This window comes from Micropterus dolomieu, linkage group LG14, assembly GCF_021292245.1.
Source record: "Micropterus dolomieu isolate WLL.071019.BEF.003 ecotype Adirondacks linkage group LG14, ASM2129224v1, whole genome shotgun sequence".
Taxonomy (NCBI): domain Eukaryota; kingdom Metazoa; phylum Chordata; class Actinopteri; order Centrarchiformes; family Centrarchidae; genus Micropterus; species Micropterus dolomieu.
In genome coordinates, this window is record NC_060163.1 from 13976528 (window position 1) to 13998577 (window position 22050).

The following is a 22050-nucleotide window of genomic DNA, read 5'->3' on the forward strand; positions in this document are numbered from 1 at the left end:
ACGCTTGATATTGGATTTTTCATGTGATATTAAGGTGAATAAACAGAGTGGTCGTGGATTAAAGTCTGTAACTGAGCAGCAAGTTAGCCTGTAATTGTAATCTTCTATCTGATCTGTGTGTAGGCTGCGTTTTCAACAAGTAGACAAGTGCAAGCGCTTATGAGCTGCTGTCTCAGGGTCCTATCAAAAGCAGGTTACCTGAACTCGGATGTGTCTCGGATTATACAGGCAGACAGAGAGAGAGAGTCATCCGATTACCTTGAACAACGCAAGCTGTTGCCCTCTCAATCCAGAGCAGATAGTAAGGGGGAAAAGTCAAAGGTGACAAGAGGTGGGGCTGATGTAAAGTAGGTGTAACAGTTAGAAGGTGTTGCTGTTTGTTTTTTATTCAGATAGCCTGCCTTTATTATGGTCTTAATCCTGCTCTGGGTGTCAGCATGTGAACCCTTATATAATGTGAAGCTCAGTCATGTGTGAAAGTGGCTTGCAGCCAGGTCGTCAAATTCCGATGTTTTCATGCACCTAGGCGTCTCATACAGACGCACAAGGATTTAAGTTCCCCCATAACATGAGATCCACCAGGCTGCCAGAAAGCATATTTGCCGTTTCTAGTATGGCAAAGGCATGGTCCGCCCTACTCTCCCTCTGATTGGCTTAGCCTGACGTTTTTGCTGTTCTGCTGTGTACTGCAAATTCGTTCGAAATTGTTAAGCCTTAATAATTTCTTCTAAATGCAGTCCATTTGTTCACAGTAGGCCTATAGGTAGCAACACTGTGAAAGCGTCAAAGTTCTTAAACGAAAACACCGACATCACCCCAAAAGAAGTTCACGAATAGTTAAATGTACACAGTGCAATGAAAACTACCGTTCGCCACTATCTGACAGGTCGCTGTGGGAGGGCCTTAACAATCACAAGGTAGCCACGCCACATACCCCGATTTTTTATTTACTCTCAATGGGACCATAATTTACTAAATGAACATCATGCTGTTTTTAAGAAGAGTTTAAACAAGGGATTGCGAGCATAAACTCATTAGGAAAGTGTTTACTGTGGTAATAAATCATGTGAGAAGTAGGGTCATTTTCATATAGTCTTCTATACAATTGGATTTAATTTTGCGCGGTGGAGTTGCCCCCTGCTGGCCACTTCCGCATTAGCTTCACTTTTCTGACCCCGTGGTTGCCACTAAACCTAACCAAACTTTTAAGTTATCAGAGTCACACGACTGCTTACATACCGTGACTTGCTACTGCCTAACCAAGTAGTTTCTGAAGGGGTCTCAAACAGATGCTTTATCTTGGCTACCCTATCTTGAGATAGGCTACCCTTTAGCCCTTGTATGAGACATCTTCATAAACTACTTTGTTAGGTACAAAGCCTAAGTAGCCTACTAGTGACAACACATGACTAAATATTGCTGCTTTGTCTGTGTGTGTGTGTGTGATCGAGAATACTTATTGGATGTGCCATTGCTTCTCCACCTGTGTGGGTGGGTGGGATTGTGTGTGTGTGTGGTCTCGTGTACGTAAGCGCGTGCACATGTGTATGTGTGGAGAGGGGTCAGACATACAGAATGTGTTTTGTGAACCTGGGACCCGTCCACTCGTCACCATGTCAAATCCTGTTTGTCACGTTGGATGACAGAAGCACCGGGACTTTGATTTAAATAACTGCTGTTAAATCCCTGTCTTTTCAATGGGAGATTGTCTGTGAAGGAAAGTTTCACTGTAGTAAAAGATGTATTGGCTAATTAGCTAGTTATTAGTGCAGAAGAAATGTATATCAATCCTCCATTAAAAAAAGCCCCTTTTACTTTATTTCTTCACCTGATCTTGAAAATAGAGAGTCTGGCTTTTTGACCCTTGCACTGATTGTACAACCTGGATAAAATCACCTAAAATGCCAATTAAATTAGCAAAACATGTGAATTTTACTTTGGCATCAAGTATTTTAATCAGTTCTGCAATGACTAAAATGTTTTTATGTAGTGTGTTAACCCAACTTTCCTACTTTTGTGCAAATGTTTTGATATTTTAGTGCTGTTTGCACCTTAAACATAACATGCTCTCATTTGAAAATCCCTGGGATGCAAAGTGTATAGTTTAGAAGCAACCTGGATTACAAATTATGAGTATTTTGCTATTTAAAACACAAAATAACTCCAATACACACTCAAAAAGGCTATGGTTTTAGAGTCAGACGTGGACACTGCATAGTGAGAGATTATTATGTGACTGTAAATGTGGGAAAAATAAATTCATGCTTTTGTTGTGTTCTCAATCTGGATCCTTAAGACTCAAAGCCCTGCTGGTCTTGATTTCAGTCATCTGCTCACTGAATGAAATACACATGGGATGCTAAATTATCTACCTGGCTGGGTGAAGCCTGCTAATCTGGTTCCCAAGGTTCCCAATTAGGAACCACTGCTTTAGTCACGCTGTTCCCAAATGTTTCTATTTTGCGTTAGTCTGTTATTTTGCAATAAATGCAGGATTTTCTAATGCTATAACACAAGAATGCTTTCAAGGTGGTGGCTCCTTGTGGCTTCAAATTGGACAGTTTTTCTACAGCATAATAGCGAACATGTATACAGACAAATGACAGTAAGATCACCCCAAGCTATTAAAAATGAATTAAAATTTTGTGTCTAGTTATTAGAAAACCAATACAAAAGATATACAACGGTACCAAGATGTATTTCACAAATAAAATGCTGTGGGAAAGTATCAGATACAAATAGATGTAAATAACATGAAAGTGTACAATTTCACATTTTAAGCAATAATATGTTTGGGCCGCTAAAGCTATAGCTACCACCATCTAGCCTGGGTAGTCAGCTACAAGCCTACAGGAATATTGCTAGCTAAAAGCATAGTTAAATTCAGATGTTTTTCGATGTTTAAATAAAATCATTTATATGGGTTTGGGTCCTCTGTGTTGAAGTAATGTCATTATAATATAATAGTATTCCTTTATAATTATAGGCGGGATAGCCTGAATTATCTTATTACAATTGTATTGGGACTGGTGTGGTGTTGTTTCCTCACTTGTGCCAAGCAGGGCCACAGGCAGAGCTTAATAACTAGCCTGGTCTTCATAGAGGTTGGCATGTAGCCTTGCTCAAATTTCATTAAGATCACCTGGGGCTGTCCCGTTGACAATAGTGGAATAATTGACAATGACTACATACACAATGAACATTTTCCCCTCCTGACAGTTGTCTGAAATGAACATCTCAGCCATAGTTTGGTCCCCAAAGACAAATGAAATAGCATTAAGCAATGACACTGATTTGCTACTCCCCTCAGCCTAGATGCTGATATGCATCCATTCCTCTTGACATATATCAAATAGGACTTTTATGTAAGACAACTGCTGTCCTTGCATTATGATTTCTATTAAACATGACAGCAATAACTGTCTTAGAAACCAGAAAGACCTTCTAACTTGGTGTTGGTTTCCACACATGCAATTGCAGATTGTTTTGGGATAGTCTTGTTTTATCCTAATCAGCAATGCTAGCAAAATCCAGAGGGCCTCTTCTTTTACTACCTCTTTTGATTTTCCAACAGATCTCACTATACTCACAAAAGATTTAAAGTCCTCATTATAACTTGATTTGCATTTCCTCACTCCCCACCTGTGATATTGGTGCTCTCACTGGATTTGGCCCCATCCTCCCAGTGGCCAGACTAACTATTAGAAAGATGTCATATTGAATTAGCCACACTCATGTGAGCAAGGCTAACTATTCTCATTCCTGACAGATTGCATGCTATGGCTGAGTTCTTCAATTTCTGAAGGTAGAAGTGGACAATATGGACAAAATCACATGTTCTCTATCTAATCTTACTCTTCTTATTATGGTTTTGGCAAAAGTATGACCCACCTCCTATGCATTGCAGTGGGACCCATTTTACAAAAAATGCAGTTGTTCCTGTGTGCATTTCTGACCCCCAATTGCAAGGGCTTATAATTGTGTTCTTTTTGTTTAACTACACTCATAATTTTGAATGCTTCTTTCAAGATGTTCCAGACAGTGTTGTTGTACCTCTGCTGGAAGGTATATATTTAGCTTAATGCTCACAACAAGCTGTCATAGACCTGTCTTATTGAGTTAGTCAGGCCTCTGTGAACAAAACAAGCGGCTTCATGACTACAAACATAGTCTGTGGGTTTATGAACTTAGTTTAGGTTAGTGTTTCTCAACGGGGGCGGTACCGCCCCCCCAGGGGGCGTTCCGAGGACAATGGGGGGCGCTGGAAGCAATATTTTGGAAAGGGGGGCGCTGAGCTGCTTTTGGGGGGCATTTGTTGGTTTGAAATTCTAAGGTGATTTTACACTTGAGATCCACAACAATACGAGTTTAAACTTTAAACTACTTGCAACAAACTGTGGTCTGCAACTGCCAGTTTAGTCCACTTCGACTGGATGAGACTGTGTATTTTTTCTCCTTCAGCTACTTGTGGTGCAGCTTCATGCTGCCTTCATGGGAACGGGAAGTCAGAGTATCATCTCTAAAATTTTTTATAGTTTACTGTGTAAACTCTGGAAAATTGACGCTCTCTTTCTTGGTGGAAAAGTGTTTATTTCTCTGAGGAATACACCGTGAACGCCTTGTTATCGCAGTGGTTACACATTTACAAGAGGGATATCCACTGTCGGACTAACCCTGAAGGCAGCGCTGCGACACCAGCAAGTGAAGTGGACCCACCTCGCACTGTGAGTTGCAGACAGTTTGTGCCAAAGCGGACATATAGAGTAGTTTCGGTAAGCTATAAAAATGTAACGTCAAAAACTGAAGCCCTGACTTGCTCTGTTGGGGATTGTAAGCGGCACTTTATCACAAGTGCTGAAGTTAATGGAGTCTGAGATTTCTGCCTGATCACAGGTGTCGGTTAGTTTCGTCCCCGGCATGAGCACCTCCTCGTCTCATTCAGTTTTGTCTGTTAGATGGTGAGGGGATACTTCCAGCGAATCAGTAACATAATGCAGTATAGGGCATGTAGTAAAATATTATGAATTCTCTTTAAATAGGCTAATGACGTTAGCCTCCCATTACAACTTTTTTTCTTTACATGTCAGAGAACTCAGATATGTGGGAGACATTCTGAATGTGCAGAACATTTTGAACAGATAAGCAGATAAGTTGAAGAAGATAAGTTACAGTGTTTCCCAAACGTTCATTTATTTGTGGCGGCCCGCCGCAATATCAATGTTGACCGCCACATATTGTTTTTCGATTTTTTTTACTAGGCCAATTGAAAATCGTATTTGACTGCAGAGCTGCAGGCAGCGCGTATTCGCGCAGCACATCCTCTAACTCATCTCTCTTATCTGTCCATTGATCTCTCACTCTCTCTCCCTTGTGAACACAGCTGCACAAATCTGTCCAACACAACGCTGTCAATGTCGGAGACCCAGCTTTTAAAAGTTATTAGCAAGCATGTAAGGAGCCTAGCTAATAAGGAGAGCTAAGTTAATGTTTGAATACAGCTGGGTTTTTCAGGCTAGCACGCTGTATATAGCTGCGCCACAGTTACACTGTTATTCTGTGGGAAACACTGAGTTATTAACAGATGAGCTAATAAAGTCCTGTCAATAACTGAATTAAAACGGATTAATTTATTACTGAGATGAAAAGGGGCCACAAACACATTTAAATAGGTTACTTCCCCTCAAAAGAGGAGGTAAGAATCATGTGTGTTGATTCAGCAGGGATGATATTAAATAAGTTGATCTACAGGAGAAAAATATTTAAAAGCAATGAGAATGCCTGAGAGCCTCACTAGATTATATTCTATTATAATTATATATTTTGAATTGTCACCTGCCACCTGAATTTTTAGACATTTCACCATAAATTGTTGCAGAAAAGGCAGAAATTGGAGGAGAAATTTGTGTTTAAAGTGTTTAATGCTCAAAATCTTCTGAGGGAGGACCCCCATACCCCCCACTTATTTAGTGCCCCATCCAAGAAACCAGTCTCTGGATTCACACACAGTTTCTGGGAGGAACATTCACTTATTAGTTAAATATAATTACTATTCACATGGCTTTTGTTTTTGCTTTTGTTTATCTTTTCCATGTTTTTAATAAAAATAGTCACAAAAAAAAATAAAAATCAACTATATTCAGGGTAAATAGCAAACATCTTTTTTGATGGGGGGCGGTAAGGGACCAGGATAATGGATAGGGGGGCGCTGGCCCAAAAAAGGTTGAGAACATGATCAAGCATGAAATTTTTTGTATTTATATTAGCCAACTTGCCCCTCTTTTTTGTAAACTGCTAGCATAGCTGTTTCTGGTTTAAGCATATTTAGGGTTCTGCTCTTCTTACTGAGCTACAAGCATTATCATGTGAACTCTCTTTTAAGTCCCTTCTTAAAACATACTTTTATAGGAGAGCTTTTCCCGATCTTATTTGACTTTATTTTATCCCTTTTATTTTATTGTATTTTACTAATTTTATATTAAATTTTCATGCTCTTATCTTTTTTTTTTGTATTATTCTTTACACTTGTTAAAGCACTTTGTAACTTGTTTTTGAAAAGTGCTCTACAAATAAGGATTATTATTATTATTATTATCATCAAGTCATTATAGCATTGTGCATTGTGTAGATAAAAAGAAAGTAAGAACAGGGTGAAGACATCTGCTGGTCTTTTTTATCCCAGTTGTTTTGCTGAGATTCTAAAAGTTTTTCAAAATAGAATATTGCTCTTTGACATTGTGTTTTTCCTTTGGGACATGATTAAACATGATTAAACCTGTTGAGGTTTTTTGTTGTTTGTTTGTTTCTACAGGGCTTTTCATTTCCACATTTATGGTCCCCAGAGGATGAATTCCACTGATTTGACTTTGTTTTGTCCTCTAGCTCCAACAGCAATTTAACATAATGGCTTTTCAAATGTCAACTATAAAATGGATTACCACGAAATTCAGTTCAGATCCTCTCAGGATGAATTGTAATAGTTTTTCTTGCTGACCGCTAGCTGTTGCTAACAGTAGCTTATGTTATCAGCTGGCTGTGAACCAGTGGTCCAAAGCTTCTGTACTAGTGTTAGAGGTACGCCAACACACCCCTGAAACACCAAGCTTCCTGTTCAGGCAGAATCAGCAATAGGACGGCTAGCTGCACGGCTAACTCAGTAGCTATCAGCAGCTACTGATAGCAGGAAGTTTGTTAGCTGCTAAAGTAACCGCTAATCAGAAGCAAGTGGGCTTTCATGGAGAAAGGATCTAAAACTGTTCACACACAGGATGAAAAGATGTGCTGAAGCAATGGAGAGTATGAGAAAAATAATGTATTTTTTTAAATGTTAAAGCATGCAAAAACATTTTCTAGTAGAAACCCTTAATATACGTATGAACCTGAAAATGAGCATTCTACGGCACCTTTAATTTACTTTTTGGCTTCAAAGTAGTTAAAGCGGCTATAATCAATATTTTTTACAGTATCAATGTATAAAAGGGCAATGTGAAAACAATGTGACAATGTAAAAGGGGTTGCTCATATGATGAACTTACGGAAAATTATGACCTGAATCTGCAGGTTCCCCTGACTTTACAGAGATACATAGCGCATTTCCGCTCAAGGTTAAGCTGTCTGGGCTGCAACATTACTGTTTTGGTTCGCTCTCACCGCTCTCATAGAGTCATTTTCAGCCACAGCAGGCTGCTGTTTGCAGTGAAAAAGCTCTAAAACCCACTGCACACTACCTGCACAACACCACCACCACCACCAACAACAACAACAACAGCAGCACACAGTTAGCACAACTAGCTGCTGAACATGGTTGAGCATTTAGCAGCTAAAGAGTCAAATAATTCCCTCAGGAGTTGGCAGAGACCAAAAGCAGAGCAATACCAATGAATATTGGAGGTTTATCAGGTAAACATAAACACAACTGCTAACAAGTTCTCCATATCAACTTTAGGTGATGAAATGTCAATGTTGTTTCCACAACCTGTTGCCGGTGAGTGGCCAACAAATTTTTTATTGCAGGTTTATATCTAAATATACTGCGTTTTGTAGAATTACAATTTCCCCGCAGTCACAAAACTCTTAACTTAAATATTCTCTTAAAAATTCTCTGAATAAATAAAAAATAGAAATCCAATCTGGTGCCCAACATAATGAAATATATATATACTGGGATGCTTGTCTTCTCTGTGATTGGTTTATTTCTTCATTCACAGAGATGACTTACACCATCTGTGATGCTGAAGAGAAAGACTTTACTTTTATTTGCTTTCTTCTTAGGTATTCTGTTCACTCATTTTACATTTTGTTGAAGTTGGTTGCTTGTGGTGCCAGATGCTGTTGTGGATGCTTCTGTGTGAGGGATTGAGTTTACATTCAACAATACAACTGAGTTAATTGTTCCTAACAAGATTATCTTCCTGCTGGCCAAAACACTGCCTGGAATCTGCATATCTGGCAACCCAGGCACCAGCAAACAAAGAGGCCAATTAGCAAGAGCTGCCTAACTTATTTTCTTTGTGACCAATTTTTTTATTCTGTTTATTACTTATAAGGGGCATTAAACATTTTATTGAATTGTTCGCAGTGAGTAAACACTTTATATAATTCTAACAAAAGAGCAAAGAAGTGGAAAAACAGAAAGTAATAAAAGCAAGAAGGGAATCAAACACTCAATAACATGCTAACTTTTCGATTTAAACCCTCACCCCACCCTAGATTTCCATTCCCCTAGACCTGTAGTTTCTAAAACTGGTTTGAAAATTAGTTGTTGGTTGTTTGTTGTGGGTCCCTGTACAAGGAGAAGTTTACCAGTGAGTCCCACGGTGAGATTAAATTAACTCAATTTTAATCTTGTGTGGTAAAAGTTCTGAGAACCTCCTGCCCCAGTTTAATACCCTAAGTAGCTTTTCTATCTGATCAGGGGCTCCTAAACCCCTTCAGTCCTGGACCCACATAAGACAGAATTAGTCAATGAGCCATAGACATATTATAACGTGGTACTATGTTTGCCATGTAGATTCACCATCTCCACTGCGGATGCTTTCTCATAATTTGACATATTGAGGTAATGATACATGGTCAACAACAGTTGGTGCATCTCTTTAGTGTGGTTGGGAATGTAAAAGTGGGACATAACCAGTGGGCAATGAGGTAATAAAGTGGCAGGCTTTCACCCATGTTGCAGCTACCTAAGGCAGACTCCTTTTATGCCACCATTCTAGAAACAGTCAACACAGCTGTAGTGGTTATTTAGGGTCAGAAATGCGCTATGTTATTTTACAAGAGACCAAGTGATATTGGTGTTTTACAGGGTGCATAAATAATGGCTTTTATATATCTGTAAAAACGGAATGTTAAGAGTAAAGGTCATTTTATTGTAACAGGTGACAAGTGTTAACTATCAGACGGACAGCATGTGAGGTGACAGGAATCTAACTTTTAAGTTATTGATATGTTGCAGTAAATAGTAATACAAAACAAATCCCACACAAATACAGACTAACACAGTACAAGACTAAACATAACCAACACACAGGTGTGGGATGAGTCGAGGCAGTCAATGTCCCGTAAACCTCAGTCAACCTAGGTCAGCTCCCCCACCCTGCCTCTAATGAAGGAGTTGAAGGTAGTACCTGGTTATGTTTTATCGAGATTAAATAACTATAAAATAATATATTTACTCACTTACTAGTGGTATTCAGTAATGCTGATACTTTGGGTTTTAATGTATTTTCAAAGGTTTTGAGATATACATCTCTGAGATTACTGTTGCCAACCATATACATTGGATATGAATGAAATGTCATTATTATTGGTGCAAAAATGATCTAAAATGTTACATTTAAAGCTGCTCTAATCAATATTTTGATATGAACAATAGGTCAGAATTACTTACTACAAAGATGTCGTTAATAGTGGAAAAACCCGCAGAGAATTACTGTATATAGAAACGCTTTAATTATCGTGTTTTGGTTTTGGTTTGGTTTGGTCTCATCAACTTCATATCCAGCCACAGCAGGCTTTAGATTTAGTGAAAAATCGACTTTGTCCTACTTGCCCAGCATCAAGTGTCTCACAGGCAAAGTTAGCTACTAGCTTGTAGTGAACATAGCGAAGTGTGGCACGGCAGACCAGGAAGGGGGGGAATTGAATGAAAGGCAACAACGCCACCTAGGGAATTGCGCCCCCAGGAAATACTATTTAACCCTTGATTAATTGAAGGAGAATAAAGAGAAAAAGGCACACAAGAATTTTACTGATGAGGCAGAGGCGTGATTCAAAATATACCAAAATATATTTATTTTTAATCAGCCAAGAAACAAAGAATCAGGGACTGGAACTGCTGAAAGGAAAAGAAATGTGAACCAGCAATAAAAATTGTAAAATGGTAGATAAGACATTTTTTTTATTACAATAATTAGTTAAAAACGACTTTAATATAAGTTCAAATAAAGAAAGAATATAAATCCAGTGCCCCAAAATAACTTTAACCAAAATTAAGCAGGGGTCACTTACATTTACATTTACATTTCTAGGATTTCTAGGCATACAAGGCATAGTCTGCCTTGTGGAGACGCAGACTATGCTGAGTGCCCAGGAGTGCTACCGCTACCCATCTTAAGTGCAGCTTTACAAACCTCAACGCATTAATCTTCTATCCCCTACAATAATCTTGTATTGATTGCACTTTTTGTTAACTTCTTTCCCTAGGTATTTACCACCATTGATGCGATATGTGCTATTAGCGCTTACTAGTATTTATTGCTAAGGAGGTTAGCCAGGGGAGGAGTTAAGTCAAGGCTGCACTCAACACCACCACACCTTAACCTGCACTTGGGGAATCTTTCCCCACCACAGAAGCATTTAGCAGCTAAATATACAGACATTTCTCTCAGTAGGTGGTGGAGACCAAAATATAGCTAAAAGGATAGTTAACATTAGACTTAAATTTGACATATCGCCAGGACCATGACTCCAATTTAAAAGCTAATGTTGCCTTGACTGCTGGATCTGTAAACAGGCAATCAACTTTGAAAGGCCAGAATAGGTCAAATGTTGTTTTTTTGTGTGATCAAAAAGATAATCATGTAACTTTAAGGAATTCAACAGCAAAATCTCTTTTGCAGGTCAATCTCACAGTTTCTCTATGTAATCCACAGAGCATGCAGTTCTGTGAAGATGTGAAGATTCTCAGTCACCCAGATCATAGTTATCCAAGGGAGATAAAATTAAGGGCAGCTGGACTTGGCTGGAGATGTTTTGCCTCTCATCCAAGTGGCTATTTGTTTTTAAGTTTTCTGTTTTTGGTTAACTGAGCCTTAAAAACCCTAACTGTGGGAATTAAACAAATACTTCCTTTTACCTTTAAGCAGAAGGTAGCCAGGAAATCCTTATAATTCATAGAGTGTGCAAAGCCACCCAAGCGTAACCCTCTGATGTGCATGCCATGCTGTTTCAACTGTTCTATTGGGTGAAGACACACACGGCAAAAATATCACAAATGTGACACAAAGATTACATTTCTGTCTTAAAAGCAAAGCACCACTTGTTGATAAAATAGTGTGTCTTACTATTAAGGCTACATTATGTTGTTTGTCTCAAAGTGTATACATTCACAAAAACAGAGAGTTTAGTGCAATTGGAGAGTCACAGATGACTATGTGTGTGTCTGATGTACCTGAAGATGCTCTCAGGCTGTAATGTGATACACTCCAGAGTGGCAGGCACTTTAAGCAAAACCCACCCTCACACATAACTGTCAGCAGAAATTTCCATTATCGGCGGCATAGACAAAAAAAGGGTAATGTGAAAGACTGTGTGAGAATTTATTGTTTTATCTCTCAGTGTGCTGTTGTCTGTCACAATGGATGAGTATTAGTGTGTGTGTGTGTGTATGTGTATACAGGAGTTTGTGTGTTAGTGGCCACACACAAGTCACAGCAGGTTGCCAGTGTTAAGTCTCGCCTCTGGCTCAGTGTGTGTGTGCATGAAAGAGCGAGAGAGGGAGGGAGATTACAGTGGCTATTGCCAACTTCAAAGTGTCTACTGGTGTTGTGCCAGGTCAGCATGTTTACACAGGAGAATTGGTGTTGGGACACAAGCACACACACACACACACACACACACACACACATACACAGTCACACAGTCACACAGTCACACAAACTCCTTGAACATGCACATGTGTAGAAACACCTTATCTCCTGTTCTGGCTCCTGAACATACACACACATAACACACACACCGCCCACAGTGCATTGGTCTTATCAGTTGTCCCAGTGAGTTAGGGGAGGCATTTAATCAGGGTCAACGCACAGCTCTTGGCATCAAACTGATTCCACCACCACTCTCTCTCTCTCTCTCTCTCTCTCCCTGTCTGTCTTTCACTCACTCTCCCTTCACACTGAGCAGTCTAGTTGGCTAAATATTGCTCAGCAACACAATTTTGTTCCAGAAAAGTTCAAACTAGATCACTGGAGGCTTAAAATAGTTTCACACTGATAGATTTACTAACTTTCTCAGCTACTTTTGGGAATGATTGAACTCATCTAGCCAGCTCTGCAACATGTGGGACTTCTTTACTGCCCAGCAGCTTTTAAACTCGCTGCTTTCCCCCTTTGTGGTAGACGACATGTGTTTCAACTGTTAAATAAAGAGTTCGACATTTTGGAAAAAACATTCATTCGCGTGGAGAGTTGGATGAGAAGATTGATACCGTCAACTACGTATAAGGCCAGCCGCTTATTAGCTTAGCGTTGCATAAAGACCGAAAAAAGGGGGAAACAGACTGCCTGGACCTGTTCAACGGTTGCAAAACCACCTACCAACACCTCTAAAGCTCAGTTATCAAGATAGCATATATAATTTTTAATCTGTACAAAAACTGAAGTATATGATATACAATTCTGCATTTGACACACAAGTGCATATTTTATGCAATATTAAACTGATTTGAGAGGTTACTGATTTAGCATACAAAACATAGTTTAATGGTTGTAGCCATTTAAAAATCCATACAGAAATAATTAAACAACACTCCCAACTCACAAATCACATATGCAGGCTTGGTCAAGACCCCTTGGCATCACTTTTTAACACCCTGGATACCCTTTAAGCATTGTTTTTGACGTGTAGGGCTCCGCTGTCAAGGTAGCAACAATAAATATGCAATAAATGTAACATCCAGTTAGACTTTCAAAATAAAACTGCTACTTAACGTTGTGAAACAGAACGCTGTTTATGTTCTACATCGTTGTGAAACGTTGCAATTTAGTTAGGTTAAGGCACACAAAACTACTTGGTTAGGTTCAGAAAAACATTGTGGTTTGGCTAAAAATAGCAACTTAACCTACATAACATTACTAGCATAAGTTACGCACTTTATGAATATAAAATTACGAATAAAAATCCTCACTGTTGACTTTTTGTCTCACAAGGGAAACAAACACAGCTCTTCTAGTTGAAAGTCCAGTTTCTGACCCAGCCATCCACCCCAACCACCTCCTTACTCAGTCTTCACTGTTACATATCAAATACCTGCATTTAGCGTTAAAAAACAATGCTACAGGGATTCCCCCAGTGCATTGAACTATGACCCCAAGGGGTCTTGATCATGTGTCCATATGTGACGACTTGGGATTGAGAAAGGGTTGGATTTAACACACATACAATGGGAGTGGCCTTGAGTAAGATACTGGACCCCAAATTGCTCCCAAAGGCTGTGCAATCGGTGTGTGAGTGTGTGTATGAATGTTCCATTCTGGTGTGCAGTTGGCACCTTGCATGGACTGCCATCAGTGTGTGAATGGGTAAATATGACCTGTATTTCTAAAGTGCATAAGTACAGTCCATTTACAATTACATAATGTAACAAAAAACTGGGCTTTTGATCCAAAGAAATTATCTTACGTTTCATATAATTTTGCAATGAATCTGTGGATCGAAACTTTGGTCTGGTTAATGTTGGCTCCATCATTTTATTGTTTCATAAAATGTAGTTTGTAAAGTATTTATATTTAAAATCACAGTATAGTGCATGATTAAAATGTAGAGATTGTGCAATTGTCAAACCAAGTGGTGTTATATAAACTCAAAATAAAATTAGCTTGACTCATTTATTATTAAAAGCTCCAAGGTACAACTTTTAAATATATAATGTGAGGTAACACATTAGGATAGAAGTTGATAGGAGAGGCTATTTTTAAAAACAATGCCACACTCCATAATAACAATGACTCAGCAGGGGATCTTATTGTGGTTACAATTGTATGAGTAAGTAAAACAAAAGCAAAAAAGAGCTGCACACTGGTTTACCACTCCTGATAGTGTGAAATATTTTGCTCTGCGATAATGACATGACAACGTGGTCCTGCCAGAGATACCATAAGTTCTAGTATTGGACGCTGTACACAAGCATGTGGTTCAGAGATTTTAGATCTAGACTTGGTACATTGTTTCATGAGGCAGGACAGAACTACTGTATTTTAAATGTATTGCAATACGGATCAAACAATATAGCTCTTTAACCAACATGTAAAAAAGGTAAAAGTAACAGGTTTGTAGTCTATACAATGACACAATCTGTATACTGAAGCCTGAGAGGAGACTTTCCTGGCAATTGGAGGAGCGCAGGTGGTAATAGTGTGGATTTCATGCACGTATCGAGGTTGAGGATTTTCTTGGGTCACTGAACAACCTTTAGGGGGAAAGATAAAGCTGAGAGCCCACTGGTGAGACTTATCCCTTACTTATGGGAAAAGTGTGGAAAAGTCCATTTGATGTCAGTTATTGTGACTTGAATGTACATTTGTTTTCTTTTAAAATCCTGGCAACGTCTTCCCAACTTAGACATGAAACAACTTTTAAACAAGCTATGCAGTAAACTTGATTGTATAGAGTTTAGCCAACAGACAATATGATAAATAGCAGAAGTTCTAACATGCTAAATTGAGATGGTTAACACGGTAAACATGATATACCTACAAAACATCAGCATGTTAGCTTTATCATTGTGAGGGTGTTAGCATGCTGATGTTAGCATTTAGCTCAAAGCAAATATATACAGCCTAACAGAGCCACTGGCGAGGGTCCTTTAATATCAACATTGGCAGGTGTTTTTTACACCCCAGATCGAAGATACCTTTTAAGGATTTTAATTAGCTTTGCATTATGTATTGAGTAGCTCCAACTGGGACTCATTCAGAATTTCAATCCAAGAAAATATAGCACACAACTGCACACAAAGCTGAATCCTAGACAAACATCAAGATTTTAATAGGATCCGTAGACTGTTATCTGAACATCAGCTGTGTCATTTCAAAGTAGGGCAATATTGTCTTTGTTTTCATAGTAGTTTAAAAGATAAGACCATAGTAGATTATTCGGGGCAGTAAGAACTTAACTTTGATGTGTGGCTTTTGTAAAGATTAACATGCTGACTGGGCAGAGGCTAAAACGGAAATTGAAAACACGACCATCTCTCTTGTTATGTCACTTCATTATGTTCCCTTCTCTCCATTTTCTCATGTTGTTCTTCTTCCTGTCTTTCTTGCACTCTGTCTTCTCTGCTCAGTGTTTTCTCTCCCCTCCCAGAACGTGAAACCACTACTACTCAAAGAAAGACAACTTTACGACCAATTATTTTCACTCCTTCATCAATTATTCTTCCAGTATGTTCTCTCCCTTTCAATTCTTAAGTCTCCCCGCTGTCATTAATATTTAACAAAGCTGTCAGTTTTGAAGTGTTTTGAAGAGGGCAAGTTTTCCTCTGTTGCTGTTTATTAGAATGGCCATGATCTTGATGAGGCAGGTCTAAATCAGAGAGAAGTTAAATCAGTCTGACTCTAAATATGTTTCCAGTTGTGGGATTCATCCTATATAGCACATTTGTTGTTAACGTTCTAGGAGACATCAGTGCCTTTGGGTTATTGTTGATTACTTGTTTGTCAAGAACAGATATTCCAAGATGTATATGATCAATATACTCATTATAACACATACTGTGATCCAACCAAACACTGCAGGAGCTGCTGTCTCTGGCTGGTTTAAGATGTTGATTTATTTATTCATTCCTTCATAGGTTTATCAAATAATGATTGATGTCTTTGTGCACAGGCCAATGTGCGAGCTGATCAGTGCCCTGCAAATCAGCAGATTTGCAGCCAAACTTAGGTGACAACATTTAAGTAGTTTTGGCAGCTGCATTCAAGCCCTGACGCCTGTTCCAGGGCAGTATGTCAAGCCTGTATAGTGAGGGTAAAAATTAGTTCACTAGGCTGACAGAAGCAGATTTTATAATTCTGACATTTTTATGGAGCGAATTCACTGAGAACAGAGAGAGATGGTTGTAGTAATGGAAGTTTTGGATTCCTGGTTAGGTGCTTGTAGGAATGTGTTATAATCCATTACTTAAATGCCTACTTTACCAAACTGCCCAAAAGGAACCTTGTGTGAATGTTTTGAATTTGTAGGAACATGTACAGTATTTAATCCTCCTAACCCTAACCCAACTTTATGGGAGCGCACATACTAAATTGCTAGATGTTCCAGCACTGCATGAAATTAGGAATGTTTGAAGCAAGAAATACATATCGTGGAAACACACAATAAATTGGACTCTTCAGTAATGACATACAATGCAATGTGACCAGTACAGACTTTTTCCCAGCCTCAAAACTTCAGCCCACATTTTTTCCATCATTGTGGCCTGTCAGGGCTCACTAGAAATTTGCTATGAACAGGAATACACGACTTGCTGGAAATTTTCAGGTTTCCTCCCAATTTTCAAGCTAGAAAAATATTGTGGCTATTCCTGGAAATATAAATTTTCTCCTAAACTTTACACCAAAATCTGTTTCCGAATACATTTCAGGCAAAAAATATAACTTGATAACCTTGCACTTCTAATCTAATAAAACGTAGTTTGACCTTGCAAGCCTCGGAAGGAAAAAATCCCTCTTAAAATTAATGAATTCAGATGAAATATCAATACCACGTCATGACTTTTGCTTTTTTGTGTTTGTCAGTTTGTGCAGTTGTCCACACATAGGTGTACACATTGTATACAGAGCCTTCGTGAAAAATAAACTCAATCAAACCACCAAAGAACACAATTTATATTCATTTGGGACAATAGAAATGGAAAGAAGAATCATCTCTAATGCATTTCCCCCATCAAAGATAACGTTGCCACCGCATTAAAATTTAGATTTTACATTGATTTCCTGACCCTGCAAACATACTACCATTAAAATTTGGATTCAGATTTATACATTTGTTAGGGCTAAAGCATTGTAATTGCTTGTTATATGTTCTTGTGGAAACAGGGGCTTTATAGGTAGAGGAAACAAAAGTCATTATACTTCGAAATGTAAGGGATCCAGGCATAACAACCCCTGCAAATCGGCTGTAGATATCACTCTTCAAAATTTTAGAACACATTTCTCCAATTACATTTAACAACACAACAGCCAAAGCATGTCCATGCATGTGTCCTGTCGCTGTGTCTTTGAGGGAAACCAGTGACAGCTGACGGCTACAAGCTCACTCATTGTTAGCTGGAGGTTTTCCCAGAAAAGAGTATCAGACAAATTGAAATTGGAGCTGCCACGACATTAGAGGTGAAATCAACCACATGAAATGAGATGTGAGATTTATTGCCATCCATACAATTATGTGACTGTGAAATAATTGAGGCGCAGAGGGGTGAAGGCTATCTGACTGATCAACCATGGTCACCAGTGGCAGCACAATTTGTCATAGTTAACACCTACTTGCACCATGTTAACCGAAGGACATGCCTCATTATTCACTTCCTCTCAAATGAATGGTTACATGTGAATGCCCCCCTATACATGTGAGCGAGCAACGCCTCACACGCCAGCTCACTTTCACATACTTGCTCAGGCATATATGCTCTACTGTCCACTGCACTGAATATCTTCCTAATGTTGTGTCACCTGCTGGCGGAGAGATCTGCTTAGGAACAGGACAGGAAATGAGTCATCAGGTCTTAATGGTGGACAGGAAATAGATAGTTGAAGCTTAACTTTGCTCCTGGTCCATTAACTATAAAGCGAGTGAAATGGAATATGTGTTCGTGCATGGGTGTTGGCTTGTAAATTGATCTAAAATAGGTGGGTTGTGGAAAATCTTCTTTGTAAATTTATGATGGAAATCTGTCAGTCTGCTGACAATAAAAACAGCTACTTCACATTTGTGTGCTTAATCTCCAGATTTAAAATTCTGCACACACAGCTTCTATTAATATCAGTCTTTCAAGCTAGTTTGAGTATTGTTTTCCCTCTCCTCACACAAACCCATGACTCCTGTTACCTGCCAGCATGCAGCCCACTTATCAAACACAATGTTGATATTGAAGAATCAACTACTGCTGTTCACCAGCTAGTCTCTTTCGTCTGTCTGCTGTCTAGTGCCATAGGTAGCTTACAGTTGGTTTATCTGAGCATTTTGTTTCTCTAAAAAGACTGCTGCGTGTGGAAAGGAGGTTGATGAATTATATGATTAACTTGAGAATTTTGTTTTTGCTGGCTGCCCAACACGTTCTGCCACAACAGATCAAGAAACATAAAGTACTATAGGCCACTATCCAAGATAGTAAAACATCACGATGGCTTGTGCTGCTTGCTTTAAATAAATAAAAAGATTGTGGGTCACAGTAACTTGGAGACAGGGTCTGAAATAAGTACCTGCTACCCACCAAATGTGGGTTAATTGTTGGCTGTGGCGGGTAAAATTGTCAGGCCATCCACCACTTTGGCTGACAGGGAAAATGCACAACAGAAATACACATGTAGTAAGATTAGCATATTTTGGCAATCAGGACATGTCCTCCGTCACACACAACGCACACAGCCACCAGTCAGCTCACCAGTGGAAGAGGTCCAGGCTGTCCTGAGTGACTCTTGCTTGCCAGCAGTGCCAGTCTGACTACGGGAGGTAACCCTGTTGTTGTTGGAGAATCTTAAGCTTGTGTATTAGACACAAGAAGCATCACTGTGTTTTACTTTTGTACTGAATCTGAGAATTATTTTGTTTACATGTTGAGATCCAGAGGAGGAGGTTTTTGTTGAGATATGGACTCTTTTGTTGATTTGAACTGAGATAAAGATACACTGTGGGGAACTTTGTGTTTCTTGTTGTCTGTTGGTACCTGCTGATCTTATATGAAATTAATTAATGCAGTGACTTGACTCTCAAGTTATCTTTCTGTGAAATCATTCCAATCTGGTACTTTTTCTCCTCAATTACTCATCCAGCAAACCATTTCACTCTGCCCCTTTAAAATGTGCTTCCTTCTTATCATGGCTGACATATGCACTAATAACAATATATTGATCATGCCTCTTCAATTGAAATACCTAGTAAGGTGAAGTGATTGTCATGTATTGAAAGACACGGATCCTTTTGTGCATGCAAACATGTTTTTGTGTAAATATATTGAACATTGAATGTAAATGTTATTTACATTAAATGATGCCTAAATGAGCTGAATATAACATTTAGTTCCTTCATTTAGCGCATACATTACATTTCATCAAAAATGGCCGGTAACATTTCTAAAAAAAATAACTGCCTGCCCCCAAAAAAGTTCAGTTTCAGACCCTGAACTGGAGGAAGGAGTGCTGCACCTGGGCACCCTCTACACCTGTACTTCCCACCACGATGGGTAGATAAAGATAGTTTCCAGTAGATTTTACATTTGTTACTTTTACACTCTCAACAGAAGCCCTAATTTCCATTGTACTGAAAGTTTCCACACCATTCAGTCAAAAAGAGAGCTGTTTCCCCTACATCCTCTTTCAAACAGTAACTCAGAATTCAGCTGAAAGGGATTCATATGATTAAAAGGCCTTAAATGAGACTGGACCTTCCAGGATTTGACAAAGCGTACTGGGTGGATGAGACGCCAATTCTTATAAGTGGAACAAATACAGTAGAAATGCTGCTAAATTGTCCTCAACTGACCCTGTTTCCTTCCAAACTTTACGAACACCAATCTGTGTCTCTCTGTTAATTTTAAAACTATCTTGCTTTCTCACTTTTGCTTTGAATTTAAATTATTTATTGGCATGACTGTTAAACAAAGCAAAATTGTTGTGGCAGTTTTGAAAAATGTATAATAAAACACAAACGGAAATATTTACACCACAACGCCTTTTAGTTCTTTACTGCATAATCACTTACAATAGCAGATAAGCTTTGATTAGCAGATATGCTCTCTCTACTTCTCTTCCACGACAATTCTCTTTCTCTGTGTTACTCCAACCTTTCTTCATTTACTTTTATGTTCCCAGTTTCTTTTGTCATCAGTTCTCTCTTCACGTTCTTTTTCCTGCCCGCTCTTTGGTTTTGCCAATTTGGCGTGCGTTCACAAAACATGTCCAGCATTGCTCATATCCTTCTTTTTGGCTTCTGGGGTGTCACAGCTGATCGATACATCCATTTACGCAGCCAAATTTTGTTTTATTGTACATTCTCTGTGCTCGGCAATAACACACTGATTACCTTCGGAAAATAAAAAGTCCTTTGAGGAAGATACGAGCAAATCACACAAATTGCTTCATTTATTTTGGCAGCACTTGAGGTAAATCAACTACAACAAGTGTCACTTTTTCTGACATGAACGCGCAGCAGCTCAATGTTGCCACTTTTGTGTTCTTGCTGCGTTAGCATTAATGCTGTTTTGAAAAATACTAAAATTACAACTCAAGGGCAAATGAATGACCCAGCGATGGAGCTGAAAACAACCTGGAAACCTAATGGTGAGATGTTATAACAGGAAAAGTGTGTATTTGTTTTTAATAATACACATGATGCTAAGATGGGGCATAAAGGTGGCATGAAGACATCTTGCGCACCAACAACATTTAGTTCTCACTCTGTTATTTGTTCCTTTCTGTTTTGAGTGTTGGTAGTCAGATGCCAACAAGTTTTCTTTTGGAACAAAGTACATTTAACTGCCTTTCCGTCTTCCATTCTTGGCAGAAGCTGCTTTCTTACCAGGGGCACTTGAAAGCAGCATGGTCTTCTTTTACAACTATGTCATACAGTTTGGAATGTATTACATATTATGGGAAAATTGGCCCTATCTCTAGCTAGCAGTTTCAAGTGTTCATGTTGGAGGGGCATTATGAGAGGTGGATATCAGGTCAGTAGTGGTAGGCTGGTATGGCTTTGTTGTGTCTCCATCAGCCCTTCCCTTACTGAAGAATTTGCAGTCTTATAAAATCCAAAACTTGAGCATTAAGACCTGAGGCTTAAAAAAAACTCTTTTATAATTTATATTCTCTTCCAATCTCCCACTTACTGTCTCTCCACTTTTCTCTCTCTCTGTTTTTCTATGTTCAGTGCTTGTGTGCAATCAGGGAGATGGTGGTGTTTTCTGCCTCTTCACACTCACAGGTGCTGACTGTCTCTGTGAGATTGGCAGAACAGGGCAAGCAAAGTGCCTCACCATTAGCTTATTGGACAGTCTGGTCAACAGAACTGTGTGTGTATAAGTGCGTGCTTGTGTTCGTGCTCTCTGATACTGCAGGGTAGGGTAAATTTTGTCACTCATCATGCATCAAGCATGCTGCAAACCTGTTCAAACTGGTTAAACTGGTTCGTACAGAAAATTGGACTGCACATAATTCAATAATTCCAAATGTGCGTGGTATGTGTAATCGCAAATACTGTTAATTCTAACCTACAAGTATTATCTGTTTCATTTTGACAGTGTACTGCAAGCTGTTTATCACATTAAGGTGCACAAATTTGATTTAAAATGTTTAGCTTGACACATGTCTACCTGTCTACCGTCACCTGATTCTGTGTTTGAAAGCCTACTCATCTTGTGTTATAATTTACACAAAAATGAAAAGGTTAGAGTCTAAGGGAATTGGAAAATAAACAGGGGTGGCTTTAGAAACTGGGGCACAGTTTTAAAGAATTTGTAATTTTTTTTAAATGAGTACAAATGTGTTGAGACTCACATATAAAGTCCTGGTAATAAAGGAATACCAAATAATGAATTTTGAATATTCTACTATGAAATAA

The 22050-nt window shown here is 38.8% G+C and overlaps 1 protein-coding gene across 1 annotated transcript in view; it reads left to right on the forward strand.

Annotated features, from left to right (window-relative positions):
- The window catches only part of LOC123983506 (protocadherin-15-like), a 216791-nt gene that overhangs the window by 8206 nt on the left and 186535 nt on the right, over positions 1 to 22050 (forward strand). The gene's annotated exons all lie outside the window — the stretch shown is intronic.